At 34.6% G+C, this 22,828-nt stretch overlaps 1 protein-coding gene and 1 pseudogene across 1 annotated transcript in view; one reads left to right on the top strand and one right to left on the bottom strand.

Annotated features, from left to right (window-relative positions):
* LOC123244629 overlaps window positions 1-19,744 on the bottom strand; it is a 34,876-nt pseudogene extending 15,132 nt beyond the window's left edge.
* Window positions 1-22,828, top strand: part of PDE10A (phosphodiesterase 10A) — a 394,122-nt gene that overhangs the window by 23,509 nt on the left and 347,785 nt on the right. The gene's annotated exons all lie outside the window — the stretch shown is intronic.

The following is a 22,828-nucleotide window of genomic DNA, read 5'->3' as shown; positions in this document are numbered from 1 at the left end:
TAGATACAAATTATTTTCTTTCAAAGGTAAATATTTTTGCAAAAGTTAACATTATTTTAAAGTTTTATAATTCATACAGGGAGAAATTTTTTTCCTGTAGTGACATTTTGAAATGTTTTTCCCTCCTTTCCAATGATTTGCTTGCCAAGTGGGAAAATGGTAACACTGGTTTATAATATAAATTCATTTCTAAAATATTACAAAGATGAATGATTATAAGAGGTGTTGTCTCATAAAGCAGAGAGAAACATTGATGGAAGAAACTAGTTTATTAATTTTTTTTTGAAAAAAATATTTAATTAATTAATTTGTAATATTTTTCCATGGTTACAAGATTCATGTTCTTCCCCTCCCCTTCTCTCTCCCCCCTCCCATAACTGATGCACAATTCCATTGGGTTTTACATGCGTCATTGATGAAGACCTATTTCCATATTATTGATGTTTGCACTGGGGTGATCATTTAGAATCTACATCCCTAATCATATCCCCATCGACCCATGTGATCAAGCAGTTGTTTTTCTCCTGTAGTTCTGCTCCCACAGTTCTTCCTCTGAATGTGGATAGCATTCTTTCTCATACGTCCCTCAATGGATCATTGCATTGCTGCTAGTAGAGAAGTCCATTACATTCGATTTTACCATAGTGTATCCGTCTATGTGTACAATGTTCTCCTGGGTCTGCTCCTTTCATTCTGCATCAATTCCTGGAGGTCATTCCAGTTCACATGGAATTTCTCCAGTTCATTATTCCTTTGAGCACAATAGTATTCCATCATCAACAGATACCACAATTTGTTCAACCATTCCCCAATTGAAGAATATCCCTTCATTTTCCAATTTTTTGCCACCACAAAGAGCACGGCTATAAATATTTTTGTACGTCTTTCCCCCTATCATCTCTTTGGAGTATAAATCCAGCAGTAGTTTGGCTGGATCAAAGGGCAGGCAGACTTTTAATGCCCTTTGGGCATAGTTCCAAATTGCCATCCAGAATGGTTGGATCAATTCACAGCTCCACCAGCAATGCATTAAAGTCCCAATTTTGCCACATCCCCTCCAACATTTATCACTTTTCTTTGCTGTCATGTTAGCCAATCTGCTAGGTGTGAGGTGGTACCTCAGAGTTGTTTTGATTTGCATTTCTTTAATTATAAGAGAGATAGAACACTTTTCCATATGCTTATTGATAGTTTTGATTTCTTTATCTGAAAATTGCCTATTCAAGAAGCTAGTTTAAAGAAACTTTGGTTAGAGATCCAACTAAGCAAAGTGATCCCAAGGGCATTTAACAATAAAAAGAGAAAGAAGATAATAAATAGCAGAAAACTTGGAAAAAACTGTTAAGATTACTACAAAAAATATTTTCATCATCAAGAGTAATGGAATTACCATACCTGGACCAAAATAAACAGTTGTGAATGTTCTTATAATAAAGATAGAGTTAGTTTTATAAAGAGATAGTCTTACAAAGAGTAAAAATGAAAAACACAGCTATTTAGGGAGGGATTGTCTACATAGGAAAAGACACATTTTTTTAATAATATACTTAAATGTTAGTGAATATGCAATATACAATTCATTTTTTATTTATTGCCTATTTACATTTTTAGCAGAAACCCAAGGAAATATATAGGAATAAAATGTTGTAGTATATTTTAAAAAGAATAACATTTGTTTAAAATTATTCAAGTATATTAATAAGGTTTTTCCACTCCTTAGTCATGTTATTGTCATAGAGCTTACCTATGTTATTGTTATCAAATCTCATTCAAATTTTTTATGCTTCAAATTTTAAATAGTTCTCAAGTTGATTACAGGGAATTTGCTCTCTTATGATTCCTGGAAACGGCAACAGTCTCCAAATCAATGGGCTATTATAGTGGAAAAGGGCCCTGCCATCCCTGCCACCAACTATCAGCAATAGGACAGGCAAGCCAGACAATTGAATGTAATAGACTTTTCTACTAACAGCAATGCAATGATCTAGGACAATCCAGAGGAACTTATGAGAAGGAACATTATCCGTATCCAGAGAAAGAACTGTGGGAACAGAAACGCAAAAGAAAAACATATGGTTGATCACCTCGTTCAATGGGGATGTGATTGGGGTTTTGGTGTTAAAAGTTCACTCTTTTGCAAATATGAATAACATGGAAATAGGTTTTGAACAGTGATATATATATAACCCAGTGGAATTCCTTGTCATCTCCGGGAGGGAGGAGGGTTCAACAATCATGAGTCATGGAATCATGGAAAAATATTCCAAATAAATAATATGTATATGCATATTATTTATTTGGAATATTAATATATATGTGTATATATATGTATTTTTAAAGGCAGGCAAGCCAGGTTGACAGAAGCAGCAAGGTATACTGAAGGAAAGAGAGGAAGCCTCATGCAATCAATTCACACAGACACGTCATTATACAAAATAAATTATACACTGAAATATTCGTATTCATTGACATTTACATCCATAATAAAAAATAAAAACAAATTTAAGTTTTTTATATGTAAAAATCCCCCTCATAGTGAGAAAATAATGGACTACCTGCCTGATATGATAAGCAAAGTGGAACTATGCATTTATGCTTCAAGTAGTTTCTTCCAATGTATGGACTCCCTTCCTTTTTCTGTATTAGAATAAATGGTATAGGTGGATATAAAGCAAAAATATCATCAGCATAATTGTAGATGGGGAACTAGAATGGAATACAGGGAAGAAAAAGTGTAATGGTGTAAGACAATATAAGCAATACCTTGTACAACATGCAGGAGACACACACAAAAGAAAGCAGAAAGGTGGTGAAACAGCTTTGCCATCCCTGGCTTGGCCATGCTGCTGAATTTATTTGTGATGTGCATAGAAGGTTGTCCAGATTCACAGGATGCATTAATTGCTGGTTCTGATTTTAGGAATAGATCTGTTGTTATGCCTTCTGTAGCCCCCTATAACACTGCTGAGCTTTAATAGGACCTTACCTCATTGAGATACTGTGAAAATGTGCCCACATCTGTCCTAAGCTTTGAGGATCTTGAGTAAGAAAATCTTTGTCACTATAAAGAACTGAATCATTTTTTCCATCTTTGCTTTCACTGCTCTCCATGCTTGGTATGTTTTGGGATTTCATTGAATAATTCCAATGTCTCCATTACCTAAAAATGCAGATTTTTATTTGTAATGAAGTTTGTGACTCCAGATTCTCCCAGTCTTCCAGAGTGGGGAAGAAATATAGCAATTGACTTCAATTGACTGGTTCCCACGACACTCCAACCCTAATTATCTTCGATTTCTATTCTCCCTTAATGTTTAGCAGAAAGTAGCAAATGACCAAGAAATAAGTTTTTATCTCTCAAGGATTTAGTAAAATACAAAATATAACAAAGATTTAGTAATAATAACATTAAGTATTTCCCTAGCCACTCTATAAAAGCAACTTTATCTCATCTACCTTTTATAGCCCCCCTTTCAAGAATTTAACAGGAAATCCATTCATGAGTATTTAAAAAGGGGGTCTCAGTTATGCTCACTAGATGGTATGTACTATAGCAGAAAGGGGAAGAAACGCTATAATTTTGAAAAAAAAAAGGTTGAAATAAAAATAGGATTTATGATTAACCCTTAATTAACCATGAAATAAAATTCTAATTAAATGAGATTTTGTACTATATTTCTAATCTTCAGCCTTTAAAGTTTTCCTATTCTAGATAATTCTTTTTAGAAATGAAAAAAATGAAATTTTATTTTTAAACTTGGCATAAAAGGAATTTTTCATTTTATTATAAATCTATATTATTTTTATATTTATATTTGCATTATGCTGAATTAAAGAATTATTTAATGTAACTGATTAAATTATAAACCAGGTAACTGTAAAACTGAAGGAGGTGGATATGTAGAACAAATGTCTGAGGTTATGTGCTAAAGAAATAAATGTCTTCAGTGTATGCTGCCATTTGAAGTTATTAAGTAATTATTTTATCCAACCCGATTACTCCCTCTAAGCATTTTCTATGCATCTCTTATAGAAAAGCAAGCTCTTTGGATAGAAAGAGTTTCTGTTAGATCTTATAAGATAGTATAGGTAGTTGGACACACACACACACACACACACACACACACACCCCAAAAGGCTTGATATATTAACTCTTTTCTCCTTTAACTCATTTTCTTATGAAACAAGGACACACTTATAATTGAGTTCTCTAGAAAGTTTCAAGTGCCAACCTTTTTTCCTAAGCACTAATTAGGATTTGTAACCTAGCAGTTGAAAAATACATTATTTTTAGATGTTCAGCACCCCATATTACATTGAAAAATTAAGACATGGATTGTTTACATGAATAAAATTCATGTGGTCGTGGTCCTTTTCAGCTGTTATGTGATATATTGTTTTCATAGAACTTCATGGTGTTTTACTATTTTTGAGACCCCTGTGGTGTGAGTGGTAATATGTTTATTTTATAGATAATTGAATTGAAATACTGAGAAGAAAAGTCACTGACCTTTTATGGGTACAACGACTTATAAAACTTTCATCGAAGTCCCACAGGGTCTCACCAAATCTCTGTAATTTGTTTGTATTATAGTCATCATTTTTCAAAAGAATTTTATGGCTGAATTCATTTGGATGATTTTTATATTGCAGTAATATTTTCCATATGCATAATAAGGCAATAATGCAGTAATATTTGATATGTAAATGTCAGATGTTTTTATTTTTGTGGATAGGTTAGTACTTAAGTAAATTACATCAAACAGAAGAAATTGAGCAGAGATTCAATAGTATCACTTGATTAGCATGGTGCTCAGCAATGAAGGGAAAAAAAACCAGACAGATTCTTTTTATTTTACCTGTGCCTGTGCCATTGAAGCCTGTTGGGGATAGTACTACTCTTAAGTTGTTTCTTAAAATGGGTAGGTAGGATGTTGCTATGTTTCTAAAACAAAAGATGTTCTACAACTCTTCAACAAATCAAGGGGAGATAAAGCCTGAAGAATGGGAAATAGCCACTTGAGAATTTTGAAGGAACTGAAGATTAAATATGGGTACCTCTAAGAGAATATAGAAATTTTCAATTTAAATGATCTTTCTCCTGGACACCTACCACATGGCCATTGTTAGCACCACCCCTTGTCCTCACAACTATTCAACCATTCATTATGAGGGGTGGAAGGCAGGGAACTTAGCAAGTAGACTATATAGGGTTAAAAAGGACTTTAGAGGCCATTTAGGCCAACATTTTAATTTTTCAGATGTGAAAATTATGTCTGGGGATGTTAAGTGATTTTCTCATTACCTGTATGACCTTGGGCATCAACATTAGAATTTGAGCTCTGATTCTCTGACTGTAGAGTAAGTTAATGTTCTTTCATTAATTTGAGTAATAGGGTAAGTTAGGATCGTTTTCCAATTAAGCAAGTCTAACCATTGGGGAAAAGGCAACTTATTGTTTATAAAAACAAATCATGCTCCATTGATATTTTTGAAGAAGTGAATCTGTGAATAAAGGATAACTGAATGATTTGATCTTTATTCTCAAAAATCCTTTGACAAATTTGAGCACCTGTGATTATTTTTTAAATGTATAACAACAACAATAATAACGATGCTATATTTTTGCCCAGACCTGTAATTTCTTTGGTATAGGGAGCTTCTTATGAGGAAACTCCCTCTCTACACAGACAGAAACTACTACTCAGTATATAGTGCTAGTGATTTGCTTGAAACACTGCCAGGTAGGTTAAGCAATTTACCTAGAATCACAAAACTAGTATATGTCAAAGATGGGAATTGAGCTTAGGCTGCTTCATTCTGAGGTAGTTTCTTTTATCTACTATATACCACATTGATTCTATAATTAGGATGATATTGACAATGATAATGACATTTATATAAGACTTTAAGGCTTCAAAGTACTTTACATATTATTTGAATCTTGGGGAAGAGGGATAGGCCCTATAGCTATCAGCACCCCTATTTTACAGAGGAGGAAACTGAAGTTATGTGATTTGCTTGTGATCACACACTAAGCATTTGAATTTAGGTTTTTAGGTCCTAGTAAAGAGAGGACTTGTTTAGAGATAGTAGGCAATAGTTAGGGACAAGTGGACATTTTTGTAATGCAGGGGTTAAAACTGTACTCTTCCTAACAATATTGTCTTGGACTTATATTATTTAACATTTCTATAAAACACTTGGAAAAGGAAGTACAAAATTAAATCTTCAGTTTCATATATAATACAATTCTTCTGGATAGTGAGATACCAAAGTCCTTGGCAATGAACTACAAGAACTATGTAAAGAACATTAGTATGTAAGAATAAAGTGAAAGTGGACCTCCAAGTCATGAAATATAGAAGCAAGGCACATACACTTGAAATATCATTGGATGTGACATTACTTTATAAAGTAGTATTGAACATAAGTGATTATTTTCCCAAAGTGAGGAAAGAGATAGTAAACTAATTCTCTCTCTCTCTGTCTCTCTCTCCTTTCCCTCCATTCCCTTTCTCCCAGTTTTCCTTCTTCCCCCCTTTACCCTCTCTTCCTTTCTCCTCTTTTTTTTCTCCTCTCTCTCTCTTTTCTCTCTCCATAGGTTTACATATAATATGTAAGTATATATACATGTACCTAACAAGACCATCATTTTAAAATAATACAAAGGAGTTAGAAGGATGTCAGCACCTTTTAAGACAATTATGCCCTAGCATAACTTCTGGACATCATTTTTTTCATCTTTAAAGTGAATCCATTGGTGTAGATCAATGATGGGCAAACTTTTTAAAGAGGGGGCCAAAGGAAAGGAAATGCTCATCTATCAGTCTGCTTCTAAGGCAACTCTTTCGAAGTTTCATTGTTTTGTATCCTACTCATTGTTTTTGTCAGATTAGGAATAATATCCTGCAGCCAGATAGAACATTTCAGGGGGCTGCATCTGGCCCACAGGCCATAGTGTGCCCCTCACTGGTGTAGATCATCTCCAAATTCCTTTCTAGGTCTAAATCTTATGATCCTAGGACTTTTGTTCAGCATGAGTATAGTGTTTTTTTTCCTCTTTAGTTAATATTTTCAAACTTTCTTTTGAATTGTTTGTGGTTTTGAGTATTAATGAATCAATAATCTATATTAGATAACCAAAAGCCAGGTGTACTTTGAATCTTTCTGTCTAGTTCCTTCATTTTTCATCCTCTTTTCTTGCCAATGGTGAGTGACCTGTCATTTCTTTACTTTTTTTAATATGCTTGCTTAAAGCATTTGATCTTTCTAATTTCTTATTTCTAATCTATAGCTTCAGAAATCATGCAGCAGACTTAGTTAGAATATTAAAAGTAAGAGAAAATAAGCTCTGAGTTAATGTTTTAGGAATTGCTCAGAGAAGAATATAAACTTTAACAAAGGGACTTTTTAACACTTATTTTGACTAAAGCACTACCCCCTCCATGCTGATTCTTGTCTATATCCTTCAGGTTGTAATCCCTAGATAGTTGAAATACTTTGTGCTCCCTGAATTTTGCCAAGTGTTAGGCACATAGGTAAAGTCATTTTTCAGTCATGTCTGACTCTTTGTGACCCCATTTGAGTTTTTCTTGGCAAAGATACTGGAATGGTTTACCATTTCCATCTCTAATTCTTTTAAAAATTAAGAACTGAGACAAAGTTAAGTGACTTGCCCAGAGTTCACAAAGCTAGTGTTTGAAGCAAGATTTGAACTCGGAAAGTAGTGCTCAAAAGCTTATTGATCTAATCACAGTGATCCCTCATGGGTTGCTGGAGTTATGTTCCAGACACCTCCTTAATAGGTGAAAATTCATGAAGTAGCAGGAGAGCAAACAGACCAGTGCTACAGTCACAGAGCCAATCAGTGATGAGGATACAGAACACAGTGGTGAAGGGGCACCCAGGTGTCCCCAGCTGTTGCTTAAGTTAGTTTAACCCCCACCCCCCACCTCACCCCAGGAAAATCATCTCTGTCTCAAGTCGGCTCAATTTCCCAAGGGGGAAAGAAGGGGTGGCCTGAGGCCAAAGGGACAGAACTGGCTGGGTGGCCAGCATGAAAGGGTCAGTCAGGGCAGCCCAGCCTCTCATCTTATGTCTAGCTGGGCACAATAGGGAAGGGCCCCTTTGTCCCTGGGCCCCACTTCTAGGGGCCCTGCCCAGCATCCCTGGTATCCTTGGAAGTGGCTTGTTGATGTTGTGCATGTGTCTTCAAGAATTCATTGACTTCTGCTCCCGCATCCCTGCTCTGATCTGCTCTCTTTTCATTCTGGGTGACTCTCCTATGTGCCAGGTTCTGCCCCCTCCAGCTCCTCTGCTCCCAACATTCCTGCCCACCCACATTCTAGCCTAGTCCTACCTCCTCCAGGATCCCACCCCAGCCCCTGTTCCTTCCCCCTCTTCTCCCTCTCTGGGCAGCCTCCCAGATCGGGAGAGCCCCTGTGAGGATCCCTGCACCCTTTGTTCCTGACCCAGCCTGGCTGTGTGTCCACAGGCCTCATTCCTCCTCATGGGGAATGCATGTCTGAGCCTTAGTTTCCACCAAAGATGGGGGAGATTGAACTCCAGGTGCCATGTACAGGCCTCTGTCTTCTAGTCAGTGTTCTGTCCACTGAGACCCCTTCCTGCCCCTGAGCTCGTTCCTATCTCAGAAGTTTGGACAGAAAATAGTTCTCCCTTCTTAGCTCTTTTCCTCCCCCTTCCACCAGCATCCTATTACTTGGTCCTGCTGTCCAGAGCCCCTTGTCTGGGCTAAACTGCTCTCTTGGTTGGGTCATGGGTAGGTGGTGAGTTGCTGTTGGACTTTTCATTCAATAAACTGGTGGTTTCTTACAAAAAAATAAAATCTTGTGATATAGTGAAAACTCCTGATACAGAATTAGATATATATTTCTTAAAAAACCTGTGATAACAGTGAAGTTATGCTAAGTGAACTGCGGTATAGCAAGGGATGACTGTATATCATATTCAATCAGTTTTATAGATATTATTTATATTTTTGTTTTTCTATTAACCAGGATTCATAAATCAGAGTCTGACTATTGTTACCACTTATTAAAATTTTATTTGGCACATTGACAGCCTTGTTCTTTTAATGATATGTTGGAGTTTTAGATCCTTGTCTCTGAAGAATTAGGAAGTGAAAAGAGGGAATTGCAGTAGTAATTTAGCTAGAGAATGTCCATTACTCAGGTGGCAAAAAACTTCTTTTCTTCCCTGATCTATTGTCATTTATCCATGGCACTCTTACAGTGTTGTTTTGAGCTGAAATTGATTTTTAGAGGTGTGTGAGCTTGTTTTTATTCAGTAGTGGAGAAGATGAGAGCAGGTATATTAAAATGTTTATGTTTAACAATTTTGATTTATGATACTGGTCTATTACAGGCAGTGAATAAAAATGTAATTAAAGTTAAACAAACAGAAGTACACTATAAGACTTGTGACAAATCAAAATTGGGAATTAAATTAAATATTCATCATTGTAGCTATTTTCCTGGGAAACTGTCATAATGGCTTCTTTTTTAAATTGAAAAGGTGAAGATGAAAATTAAAAAAATTTGTGCTTTTTTGGGAAAATAACATGATTACTATAACTATGTAAACATGTAGTTATATATATTCAAATGTGACTAATATAACTAATATAATAGTTATAATTAATAAAATCTTATTAAATTTGATACTCCTAATGTAATATTGTTGGGTGCTTTTTAAATAATTTTACTTGAATGTTTTGCTTCAACAAACATTATGTACCAGCAGTGATCAGAGTATATTGTCCATGACTCTGGGGAAGATAATGAGAGAAGATAAAATGAAACCAATCTCCACTGAAGGGGACACTACAGTCTAGTAATTATTTGCAGTTGAATGTTATACTTTTGATCTTGGTCACAAGGCTGGTTCCAAAAAAATTAGGGTCAATCTTTGAAAGGGAGAAAGAAAAGCTTTGGAGATTAAGCCATTTTTATGTGATAAATAAATAGCGGGAAGGTAGAAGGACATGCCAGTATGTAGAGAGCCATTTTAAGACAATTGACTTTTTGGTTAAAATCTAGTATATCCAAAAATGAATGAATAAATTAAATAAGCTAAATTAGTAAAAGAATACATTCACAAATAAATATGTATAATTTTCAATCCTATTAGCATAAATTTTAAAGGCAGATCTCAGAAATAGAGCAGTAGGGGCCAGCTGGGTAGCTCAGTGGATTGAGAGTCAGGCCTAAAGACAGGAGGTCCTAGGTTCAAATCTGGCCTCAGACACTTCCCAGCTGTGTGACCCTGGGCAAGTCACTTTTCCCCCATTGCCCACCTTTACCACTCTTCCACCTAGGAGCCAATATACAGAAGTTAAAGGTTTAAAAAAAAGAAATAGAGCAAACATGACTAGGACAGTTATTCCATTTTAATAAGGTATGGTCTTTCTGGCTTTTTTTCTTTACTTTTTCTTTCCCACTCTCTTCAGATTTAGGGAAAAAATTCTAAATGGTCTATTTATTACTCCAGCAATATAGTTTTTGTTGTGAAGCTGTTGGAGGAAAAATCATTCTTAATGGACAATTGTTAGCCAAAAAGGTGAAAAGTTTCATTTTATGAACAGTTAATTTAAAATTTTTGGTCTCATTCTGCTGATCATCTTTAAAGATATTTTACCTTTTAGATCTTCACTTAAATGAAAATATATTTTGGTCAGACAACCTATATGCACACAATACCTTCTGTATATATAGTACACATCAAGGTACTCCGACATTGGTTACTCTTGATATGAGTTTATCTCCAAAAAATAAAACACTAATAGGGATATACTATATATAAGATGTATATATAATAAATTTTTTAAAGTTTAAATGATTGAATAACATAATTGTTTTTGTTCTTTCTGGATTTTGTGTCTCATGGCCTGGATTAAAATCCTCACTTTGCCCTTTACCACCTGTGTAACCCTGAATAGTCACAACCTTTTTGAATTTCATTTTCCTTAGCTATAAAATAAGGGAACTATAGAGAATAATCAGGGATTCTCAAATTTTTTGGTTTCAGGACCCAATTAATGTTCTTAAAAATTAATGACCCCCGGGAGCTTTTGTTTATGTGGCTTCTACTTATTTATTTATTGTATTGGAAATTAAAATATCTTAGAATAATAATGAAAATATTTTTGACAATGGTTCCCAGAACCAAATCTGAAAACCATTGGACTTTATTAACTTCTAAGATCCTATCCAACTTTAAATCTGTGTTCTAGTAAAGGCTATCAATTAGAGCAAAGATGATGTGAACTATAGAAGAAATAATATTCTTTGTTATATTTATATAAAATTTGAGGGCAAGTAATTTATTAGGCACTGTACAACCTGTATTTCCCCCTAAATATAATAGTTAATTTGCTGTCATTGTTCCCATGTACTATTTTAAATTGCTAGGTAAGCATCTAAACACATATCTTTGTATGCATTATGGGAGACATGTGGGTGTAGTAGCCTTGCAACAAGAAACTTAACTTTCATTCTTTTTGACTGGCAAATGTCTAAATGAACAAGTTTAAGATTTCATTAGTATGTATAATGTTTTGCATTTTCAATTGTGCATTTGTGTGTTGCCTACATAACATACAATATGCAACATTATATATTAAATAGTCATGTGAGCTGGGACATTTCAGTACTTAACTGAAACATGCTTTTATAATTCAGTAAAACATTAATAATGACATTTAGAATAAAAATGGTGATTGGAGACATGTTCCTTAAGAATTTAGGTTTTATTTATTAATAGAGAGCTTTTCTCTATATGAAGCTTTTGCTAGTCCCTCTTAATGTGCCTTTTCTCTAAGATACATATACACATATATTTGTATATCTATATATAGTTTAAACATAGTCATTTAAATATTGTCTTCCCTCACCCCTCATTATAATGGTCATTTGAATTATCAAATTAGATTATATTTGTAAAACACTTGCACAATGTTTGGAACATAATTGGCTCTTTATAAAGGCACCTTTCCTTCCCTCTTCTCCCCTTCTCTCCGTCTTTTCTGCAATGCCATCCTATGCCATGCCATCCTGTGCCATGCCATCCAGTTAAATTAGATTGCATGCTCTTTGATGTCAGGGACAACTTTTGCCTCTCTTTTTACCCCCAGCATTTAACACAGTGCTTAACACATAAACTGTATTTCATTAAGTGCTTGTCGACATTCACAAAATGCTTAACCATCTAAGGAACTAAAATTTAGATTTTAATTATAATGAAATAACCATCAGTAAATTGGTCTCAGTGCAGCAGTGGCTTCAATCATACCTCAAGTGATTAGATTTATAAATGGGGAAAGGATCCAATTGCTATGAGTAGAGGGGACCATTCAAGACTTTGGACTAAAATATTTAAGAAAGAGAAAATAAAAATAAATAAATAAAGTTTAGCCACATTACTCCTGGGGCAGTACAAATGGTGGACATTTTCTCTCCTTTTCAAAGAAGAGGGAAGACAAGTTAAGGAATGGATTTTGGCTTGAGGAAATTTTGGCCAGGTTTTGCTTTGTGCTTTGGTATTTTTCCCTTGATTCTCCATATCATGTCTCAAGAGTGCTTCTAGATTGCAAGCATAAAACACATTTTTCTGATAACCTCTCTTGGTAAGATATTGAAAAAAGGGAGAAACCTTGTTATAGGATATTTCCTTGACAGGTACAGACTGCTCACATGTTGCGAATATTTATAGGTCTCCAGCTAAAATGCTTGCATGGGAGAATTGCACTTTTGCAAGCTAACATGTTATGATTTAACCCTTTCATGGGAAGAGGGATAGGAGCATGAAAACGTCAATCTTGGGTATTGGGAGTCGGGGGAGGAAGAGTAGTGAGAAGAGCAAGCAGAGAGAGGAACTATTGAGGGAGTTCAGCGGATAGAGAACTGGACTGAGAATCAAGAAGGCTTGAGACCAAATCTAACCCCTGACATTTACCAGCTATGTGACCCTGTACAAGTCCATTGACTTCTGTCTGCTTCATTTTCCATATTCAAAAAAATAGTCATAAAAGCACTTGCCTCCCATGTATATTGTGAGGATAAAATAAAATGACAAAGGCCTTTTTAAACGTTGAAGCACTTTGTAAATGATAATTCTTATTGCTTTCCTGGGGTCCTCTTTATATTTTCAGCACTAGAGGAAGCCCCCAGAACCTGAAGTGAATGTGAGTTCTAAGATTCCGATTTTTTCCAATGAATCTCATGTCTTTTGGAAGCAAAAGGCCTGGGTTCAAATCTTGTCTCTATGAATCAATTAATACACTTCTATTAAACCACTATGTGCCAGGTACTGTGCTAAGCCTGATAGAAAAAGAAGAAAAGTCGTCCCTGTTTCAAGGAGTTTCTACCTTGAACAAATCATCTTGCCTCTCTAGGTCATGATTTATCTGCTTGAGAAGCAGGTGAGCTTGGACCAGTTTCTATCTAGTTCTCAATTTCTCTATAAATTTTAATGTAAACAATTAATGTCCAGAGGAGCTCCAGCCTTCCTTCTAAATTTGTCAGTTAAAAGTTACCCACGTGAATGTGTAATCCCTCTGTCCAGTTTTCCCGCAGAATAATTACATGTGGAGTGAATTTAACTTTCCGGATAGTGATTATTGCATTTACTGTGGGAACTTGAAAGGAAACAGACAGCTGTTCTTTCTGTGGATTCACTTAAGGCCTTTGGGATGGAATGCCTGGAATGTGAGGTTTCCTGTATGGGCTCATTTTGCCTACATACTTCCCTGTGAGGATTTTCCGAAAAGTTGTAAATCATAGGAAGATCAGAGTGGGCCTTTTAAAATAATTGATATTTAGTCCTCAGAAATGATTTTTAATTATAATAGAAGAAAACATGCTTCATAATAGATCTTTATAAACCACTTTTCTCTGTTTCACCTTAGTGTCGATCAAACTGAATTCACAGTAGGACTTTGGGGTAGTTGTAACTAGAGTGTGAATGAAATTTCTCCATGTAGTTTTGCTTAGAATAGCCAGTTGAAGTGGCACAGTAGGCCTTCTTGACTTAGAATCTAGTACTCTATCCAGCTGGCCACCTAGCTGCCAAAACATTTGTATATGTATGTATTCCCTCAGATACCTAATACTCTTGTGTTTTCTCCCCTCCTCTCATCAAAACTTTCCCCCATGAAAAACTCTTATAAACAAATGATTTGATTTTTAGTATGATTGCCAAATATTTGTTATTTCATGTCATTGTGTTTCCGCATCCTGAAATATTTGCATTTTCTATTTTTTTCATTAAAAATTTCACAAATATTATTCTTTTTTTTTTTGGTTTGGATTTCAGTGATATTGGACAGAGATATCATCATCAACTAGAAAAGAGAGTGACTAAAACATATATAAGAATCCCTGTGTCCCAAATATTGATTCAGACAACCACATGTTAACGTTGTTTATGTTTCATTGTATCTTCACGTCGTTAAATATTTCCCAATTGCATGTTTATATGGTTTGGGCTGCACTTGGGAGCTTGTGGGCTGCATGTAGCCAGCAGTTATGTTTCACACCTCTAGTGTAGGGAATTCCCAAGGAGGTTCCACTTAATAGCTTAGAGAGCATCCTGGGACACTAAGAAGTAAATGGCTTGGCCAGGATCACCTCGCCAGTGTGGTGCAGAGGCGAGACTCAGACATGTGGAGAATGTTTTGAGATATTGTACTGCTTTTTAATTCAGTATTTCATATACATACGTACATAAATCCATATATATGTACACACACAAATATTTATTCAGGCAAATATAGTATGTGAACATATTAGTAAAGGAAGACAACACAGACATTAAGAAACTTGCCATAGGACACGAAGATGGCAAGCATTCTGACTTAAAACCTATGAGATAATGTGTTGATAAATTGTAATAAAATGTAATCAATATATGGATTCTTTTATGGTCACTTACAAGTACATTGTATAAGGACAATTTCAGACAACTGCATTTTAAAAGTCCAAAGCTTAGAAACTGGCCACCTCAGTTGACCTTTGATTATAATGTGTATTTTTTTTTTGGCTACTTCTTCCCTATGCTCTGCATTCCTATGCCCTGGCATAAGTGATCTATCTCCAATTTATTCCCTCTCTATAGCCTTTTAGTAAAATGTACAACTTAAATGCTACCTCCTACTAGAGATTGTACCCACAGCTACCACAGTTATTAGCACTCTTTCCTTTTAAAGCCAAAAGTAATATCACTTTATATTTAGTTGTAAACATATAGTATCTCTTCTTCCCTTTCCCTCCCCTCCACACCATGTAAGCTCCTTAAGGGTTGGTACTTTTTTTTTTGTCTTGAGGCATAAAAGTTTCTTGCATAGAGGAATTGAATTCTCTACATCTAACATTGCATTTATACAATATTTTCACAGATGATAAATAAGTATATTTTCCCCTGTAAATCAGAATGTCACGTCCAGTCAGGCATGATGTATCATTATAAATGCATTTTTGCTATTCATTTCACTAATAGCATAGCTATAACTAATTTTAATTCTGGTTTTAGTCTTCTCAAGGGCAGAGTTTCATAGCTGGGCTGCTAATGCACCCCTCTTGAGTAGGCTCCTTCAGTTAGTTCCATGTATTGAAACTAACCCTTCTCCAAAATGATCCTGAGACTCTGATTTTACAGGCTAATCAGAATGGAAATATTTAAACTGATTGTGGAACCCTTGGATGGTGAATTCCTAATGTGTGCAGGTGAAGATGGTGAAGTTAAACTAACATTTCCCATGGTTCAAACATAAGGTGTTATTCCACATCTGAAATATTTATTCCACAATATTTTTAGTAAAGTTATTTTCTCACAAAGAAGCTAACTCATAATCTGTTTCCAGTTTATTTACTTCTTGGCAAATTTTGTGGATTATTCTTAACTATGTAGGTAACAAAAGACAGTATATTTCATGCATATTAATTAGGGCTTTTTTTTCCCTTGGAAAAAACAAATGCAAATTTATCTTACTACTTACTAAAACTCTGTATCCTTTGAAAATCTCACAAACTAAAACATCCTCTGCCCAGAATTTTCAAATGTCCATGTCCAACATATTGCTGGTATTCTGGTCTGCACTCTAGGAGACAATAAAAAGCCTTGATAATTTCCCTGTAAACATTGTTTTACTTTTTCATGTCTAATAAATAAGTTTATTGAAACAATTATTCATGTCTAATAAACAAAGCTGAATGTCTAGCATTGCTGTATAGCTATATCTACAGTATTCCAAAAAAATCGTTAGGTAAAAAATGCAGGATTATCAAAGAAATCAGAAGATACTACTATAATATACATATAATATATTAATATATAATACTATAAGAGAACAACATTGAACCTGGAGTCAAAGTTCAAAATTGTTTCAAACCCTAAATCCGATATTTGTTAGTAATGTTATCTTAAAACATGTTGCTTAATTTGTCCACCTGTTAGTTCATCTGAAATAAATTATCTGCTTTGTAGTATTAAATGAGATAGAATACATAAAAATACTTCATAATTGTTAAAGATTTGATTATTATTGTTGTGATTTCTAAGAACACTGAATTCTAGTTAAGTAAAGCAGGTTACAATTCAATCAAGTTTAGAAGTTATTTTTTTAAATGCCCCTCCAATGAAGTATTACAGTTGTCCAAATGTTTGTCCTGAATCAGAATGTGACTCCAGCTTTCTTAGGGCTTATTTCTGTAGCCACATTTTCATGTTGTCACCATCAAGTAAGAGTACATTGACCTGAAAATGTTCGCTATTTTTTCCACCTACATTTTAATTCTTCTATTTCATCCTTGTGGGTCTAGAATGGAGACTTTCCTTCTATACTGGCAGGTGGGTCTTTCTTGCAAAATAATTTTTTCTAACTTTGTAATAGACAAGTCAAATCAATATAAAAAAATGGTACGTTTATCCTCAAAAAATTTCTTCTCAAAAATGAAAGCAATTGATCTAATTAAAGGTCTCAAAGTAAGCTTGTTCAGTATCTGTTATCAGTGTCCAGAAAAACATATTTATTTACTCCCTGTAAATACCATATGATGAGTCAGTGTGAGGGTAGTACTTTTAAATTTTCTTGGGCTTCAGATAGGAAGGGTTATAGGTGTGTTTATAGAAGGTTTTTAGTGAACATCAATGAAAGGGCAAGAAATATATCTTATAGAAACACTAATTTTGAGACTCTGCTGTAGGTTCTAAAATAACTGTTCTCTTTTGAAAATTAAATGCATGTTTTTTCTAGTAGTAAACTTGATACTTAACTTGTTCATCTGATATTTGGGAAAACTGCTCAAGTAGTCATTTCTACCTCAGGGTATTCTCATGAAGTAGTAGATAACAGTATAATTATAAGACTTTTTTTTTGAGATTGTGATTCTGTATCTTTCCCAGATTTGACATGCAGAGGTCACTCATGGGCCCACTCTCAATACTTTAATCTTAACAGAAGATTTAACTTAACTCCATTTTTCTGACCTAGTCTAGTTCACCTTTCTTAGGCATTTTGGTGGTCTTTTGTTCTTAGAAGTTCAACATGTTGTTGACCAGTTTAGTGTGGAGAGCCAAATGGTTTTAGTGCTATTGTAGTTTAGAATTCTTAAACTTAAATCAACCCACTGGCCTCAGCCTCACCATTAGCAGGAACTAAGGGTATGTGTCACCACTACCAAATAAAAGGGAGACTTGAAAATTGATTTATATGACTGGTGTCATATACCCTTTAAGTTTTTACCTTGGTTACTTCTGTTCTTTAATTACAGGCTCATTTTAAGGAAAAATGCTTTTTATGAATTCTATTTTTTAAAAAAATTCCTTATTCCCTTCAGTTTTCATTATTTTTCATTCTCCCATCAGCTTAGTTCTTTTTATCAGGAAGTTCTGCAAAGCAAGTCACTTGCTGAAATTATAGAGCTATGAGAAGAAATATCCAAAGAAGGTAGGGTATAGAGTTAAAAAATTACTTATATTTTCTTTAAATTACATGTAAGCTTTTCTTAGTAATGTACTTGTACCATCATATAGCCTCATATTTCCACTCTTGTATCCTCAATTTCAAATGACAATTTCACTTCCTTAATTAGTGGTCACTATAGAGAACTGTGGCTCCCTTCTCAGTACTTATTAATATGATCATTCAGAATCTCATCTTTTCATTTCTGTTCTTTTCTATTCCTCAGACATTCTTCTGATTTGTCATGATTCATTACCTAACTCACTAAGCCCTTAAGGTTGGTGGCTATAATTAGTTCCTAGATATCGAGTACAAATTCTTTTAATTTGAGGTTTTTTTATACAGTTTTGTAACATCTCATAAGTACTTAATAAGGAAGTTCATAATTACTCTTTTATTTCAATAAATATTTAATGTATAGATATTTGCAAAGCATTTTATAATGATAATTATGAACTGTATAGAATTTTAATGGGATAGCTACTTTCCTTTCTACATAGTTGTTTTTAAAACTTTTTTCTTTTTAAATTTTGAGTTCCAAATCTCTTCCTCCTTCTTACTATCTCCACCTTTGAAGAGACAAGCAATATGTTTTCTTAATATTTTATAATTGCTTTTATTTCTGTAATTATCTGCTTAGTAGTTTTGGTGTGAGTGTAATAAGTGCAGTTATTTAAAATTGAGGCATACTTGCAATTGATAAATTAATGAAAGTAATGAAGACAGCAAGGAATTAGTCTCATAGTGGGGTAGATTAGTTAGCATCTTTTTCTAACCATGAAATGACTGAATGAAAATTAACGTTTACAAATGGGGGCAAGAATATGTCTCACCTTTTCTCATGTGCCCAAAGTGATGGAATTTTATCTAGCACAAATGTTACAGCAATGTCTTTTATTTTAATGTGGCCCTCAGCTGTATTTCCTTTTTTTCTTTTTCTTTTTTTAAGATTGAAATATTTTATTTTTTTAGAAAAATTTTCCATGGTTACATGATTCCTGTTTTTACTTTCCCCTTCACCCTCCCTTCAAACCCCCCCCCAATATCCAACACACATTTCCACTGGTTTTAACATATGTGATCAGTCAAGACTTATTTACATATTATTGATAGTTGCATTGGTGTGGTCATTTAGTGTCTATATCCCCAGCCATGTCCGCATCAACCCATGTGATCAAGTAGTTGTTTTTCTTCTGTGTTTCCACTCCTGCAGTTCTTCCTCTGAATGTGGGTAGTGTTCCTTTCCATAAATCCCTCATAATTGTCCTGAGTCATTGCATTGCTGCCAGTACAGTATTGTCTTAAAAAAGACATTTGTCTTCATAGCACCTATCCATCTTTATTTTCCTTCACTTCTCTGCAGTCTTTGACTCAGTCGGTAACCATTTTGTCCTTATTTTAAGTTCTCTTCTCCCTAGGTCTCAAGAATACCATTCTCTGTCCTTATTCTCTTCCTGCATATCTGACTCCTTTTCAGTTTCCTTTGTTGAATCTTCATCCAGATACTTCCCTCTCACTTTAGGTGTCTCCACAGGTTTTTGTACCTTGATCCTCTTTCCTCCTCCCTAAATTCTACTTCCTTGGCCATCTCATCAGCTTCATTAGGTTTAATTAGCATCTTAATGCTGATGATTCTCAAGTCTAACTGCCTTTCCCTAGCCTCTTTACTTGACTCCAGACTCTTACATCCAATTTCTTATTGGATATCTCATACTGAATGTCCAGTAGACATCTTAAACTCAGCATCTCTAAAACTCGACCCATTATGATCTCCTTCTAAACCCACATCCTAACTTCTCTATTATTTTTATAGAAACATCCTCTAACATCTTCTTTATCCTTTTCAGTATCTCACCCTGCACTCCATATCCAATTTGTTGCCAAGACTTGTTGATTTTCCCTGGACAACATTTCTCAAATATGCTCTATCCTCTGACACTTCTATCTCTCTGGTGCAGAATCTCATCACTTCACTCTTGGACCTTTGCAATAACTTACTGGTGGGTCAGCCTGCTGAAAGTCTCTTCCCATTCCTGTCTATCCTCCGTTGTTACCAAAGTTATGTTCCTAAAGTACAAGTCGAACTAATCAAATCTCCTTTCTCCACCCTTCCATCCCAAACTCAGTAAATTCAGGTGGGTACCTATCATATCCAGAATAAAAAACAAAATTCATTTTGATATTCAAAACTCTTTATTACCTGGTTCCCCCTCTAACCTACCTAACCATATGCTTTAGTCTCCCCACTCCAGCAACACTTTATGATTCAGTGACACTGAGCTCCTGGAAAAAAAACAATCGGGGAGTATTTAAATTATTTGACTTAATGAAAAAAATAGTATCATATTATCATTCTTTAATTAAAATAATCTTGAGGACAGGAAAGGCAATCTCCAGAAGGTTTTGTGACACTATTGTCTAATTTCTCTAACTCTCATTTTGGTTGAGAGGCCATTTTGGTAGTGCAATCATGTCAAACTCAAATAGAAATGGGGTTACTGGGAGTAGCTGGGTAGCTCAGTGGATTGAAAGCCAGGCTTAAAGACGGGGAAGTCCTAGGCTCAGATCTGACCTCAGACACTTCCCAGCTGTGTGACCCTGGGCAAGTCACTTGACCCCACTCTTCTGCCTTGGAGCCAATACACAGTATTGGCTCCAAGACAGAAGGTAAGGATTTAAAAAAAAATAATTAAAAAAAAAAGAAATGGGGCTACTACACCATACATAACAATCCCTATTGGTCTTACATTGACTTAGAAAACAACATATTAATATTATGTATGCTCTATAGCCTTTTTGTTTATTTTAAACAATATTTATCAATTATGTTTTAATCTAATTTGGGTCCAAATGGGAGTGTTGAAGCAGAGGATTGTATGTAATGAATAGAAAGTCATCCTAATTGAAAAATACTTGGGTTCAGATTTTGTCTTTGATACCTATTAAATATGTGACACTGGAAAAAGTTACTTGGCCTCTCAATTTTCTGAGCAACTCTCTAAGACCATCAGTTGCAGAGAAAATGCCAACATGTTTCCTTAAGTAGAGGGAGTCTCCACAACAGGAAGTTTTCTATACTAAATAAGCAATCAAATAGCAACCAACTATATACTTTCTGAATGCTCTGATGTCATTCACCTCTCCATGCACTCTCACTTCATTCACCTTTCCACGTAGATAAACCAAAGACTTTTTCCTTGGTACAGTTCTTTTCTTTCTCAACAGACTCTAGTTTGGTAATCTCATACTTTCTTTCCCATTGCTTCAGTTATTCCCATTTTGCCAATAATTTCCAAATGTACATATCTAAATCTCCCATGAGTTCCAGACCCATGCTTCTAAATGTTACTAGCCATGAAGAGTTGGACACAATTGAAACAACAAGGTCAATTACCTTTCTCAGCTATGGTCAAGGGAGACCCTTAACTTAAAAAAAAAAAAGGTAATCCCAAAATATATAATAGATAATATCATTAATTAAACTAGATTTAATTAAAAAGCTTTAGCACTAAATGAATGTAACAAGAATAAGAAGGAAAATTACTGATTATTGTGTAATTAGAATCTGCTCCCCAGGACTCTAAATCCTAGCATCCCATTTTTATTTTCACGTTACGTCCTTGCATTTTGGAGATAAAGTTTGTGTGTGACCCTGCCCCTCTCTCTCTTTTCCCCTGATCGAGCCGGGAAAGCAGGCTTTATGCCAGGCAAGAGAATCCATACACGCGAGTTTACTTTTTGTTAGATAATTAGGTTTTAACTTCTATTCTTTTAGTTTATTTTCTTTCTACTTCAAGTTATTATTAACAAACTTTATAAAATATAACACTTGGAGTTAATTGATATTAATTTTAATTTTACATTATGAAAAATTTTATAGCAGCTATCTATAATAAGGACCTGATACTTTAGATATATAGGAGAACTGACATAAACATATGCTATACCCAAATTTGTAATAATCAAAAGAAATGATTATCAAAAGAACATCCATATGGAGCAATGATTCAATATACTAGTAAAAGAGCATTGCAAGTCAAAATTGGGGTGTCAGAAGATAGAAATGTTGGAGAGATTCTAAAAAGACAGAAAGTGCTGGTGCATCTAGAATTAGCTCATTCTGGGGAATAATTTCGAATTATATAAAATAAATGACTAAAATGCCCATATCTTTTTGCCTAGAGATGCTACTGAAAGAAAGGAAGATTACAATAAAATCACAATATCCACAGCAATGTTTTTCATAGTAGCAAAGAATTAAACATGCCCATTGATTGGAAAATGATTAAGTTGTGATGCATGAATGCAATAAAATCATACTGTGATGTAAGAGAAAATGAATATGAAGAATTTAGAGAAACTTGAAAAAACTTCCAGAAAGGTAGGGACTTACCCACAATCACAGAATTTTAAACCCAGGGCTTTCTACTTCTAAGCCCATTGCTCTTTCTGACTGATCTCTATGTTCTATTTCAGTGGGGTTCACATTGCTCATATTGTGAACACTATGAAATTACCTGGGTGCCTTTATAGCATCAGTCAAAGTGAATGATACTGTAATGTCACCAAATAGTTTAATTGAACATTTGAAAAAAATCCTTGATCTTATTGCTTCACCTTTTGTTTTATGGTCTTTTGTGCACATTTTAAAGGCTGACAATTTTGCATTCTTTTTACCATTCTCTCTTCTCTTATACTTCAAAAGATTGCAAGATTGCAGTTAGAATTACTTTTTCTCTAAAATCCACTTTGTAAGTATTTCTCAAAAGTGCCAGGTGTACTGGTCAGACTCTTATCAGCTGTAAATGTATAATTCAGTGTTAGCAAAAGAACAAAGACAGAAGAATG

The sequence above is a fragment of the Gracilinanus agilis genome, chromosome 4, assembly GCF_016433145.1.
Source record: "Gracilinanus agilis isolate LMUSP501 chromosome 4, AgileGrace, whole genome shotgun sequence".
NCBI classification, from domain to species: Eukaryota; Metazoa; Chordata; class Mammalia; order Didelphimorphia; family Didelphidae; genus Gracilinanus; species Gracilinanus agilis.
This window is presented reverse-complemented; position numbering and strand designations above follow the sequence as displayed.